The sequence below is a fragment of the Morus notabilis genome, unplaced genomic scaffold (assembly GCF_000414095.1).
Source record: "Morus notabilis unplaced genomic scaffold, ASM41409v2 Scaffold2131, whole genome shotgun sequence".
Taxonomy (NCBI): Eukaryota; Viridiplantae; Streptophyta; class Magnoliopsida; order Rosales; family Moraceae; genus Morus; species Morus notabilis.
Genome location: NW_010359843.1, coordinates 4,390 through 5,386, shown reverse-complemented (window position 1 = coordinate 5,386; position 997 = coordinate 4,390).

Below are 997 nucleotides of genomic sequence, written 5' to 3'. Positions count from 1 at the left end.
GCTGTTTGGCGAAGAGTGGATTCCAGCTCTGTAAATCAGGTAAGTAGGAATCTCGCCTACAGTATGAATAGATTTTAAAGAAAAAGTTACACATGTTATATATGCATGTTTATGCTTTAAGTATTGTATGCGATGCTATGTCATGCTGCATACACATAAGCCGCGCACATGAATTATATGTGTTTGAGTTAATTTAATGTTATGTATACTATGCGAGATCATACTGCATACACTTAAGCAGTGCATATGAAGAATATGTGTTTGAGTACATTCCATATTATAGTATGCTCTGCTATGTCATATTGCATACACCTTAATAAGTCAAGAGGATATAAGAATAATTATCAGTTGAGTGCCGTACCAGCCTCCACAAGGGAGGTAACTTATGCTCCACAAGGGAGAAAAAGAAAATAACAATAATGTCCTCCGACTCAAAGGAGGCATTCAAGTTATAATCACGGTGTCGTGGGGGACCTTGCAAACCCTCACGTTCCAATGATTGCGCGCAAGTGGTACGCGAGCACTCGGGCCCATCAGTAAGAAATATAAGATAAGATAATAAGACTATGATAAGACATCATAATTAAGCATAATCAGCTCATGCATATTTATTCATGTGAACTTACAGTTATTTTGTGAGATATAGTTCCTACTTGTTGAGCGAAAGCTCATTATAGAATGTTTATACTGTAGGTAAGCAACCGGCATATAATGCCTGATGGACTGCTGGCGAGTGGACGAACGAGGTGGGGCTCGGGATATGGATACCACTCGCAAATATTTCCGCAATCAGCTTTATGTTACAAATAGTTTTGTTAATTATGATTATGAAACAGATATGTTAAGGTTTGAATATTTTAATTAAGAAAGCAATTTCGTATTTTATGTTTATAATAAGACCCTTAAAAAAAAAAATGTTCCGTAAATTTTAAGAAATTTCAGTAAGTACAAGTTAAAAAGTTAGTTACAGTGGCGGCCTCAAAGGAGGGTCGCTACA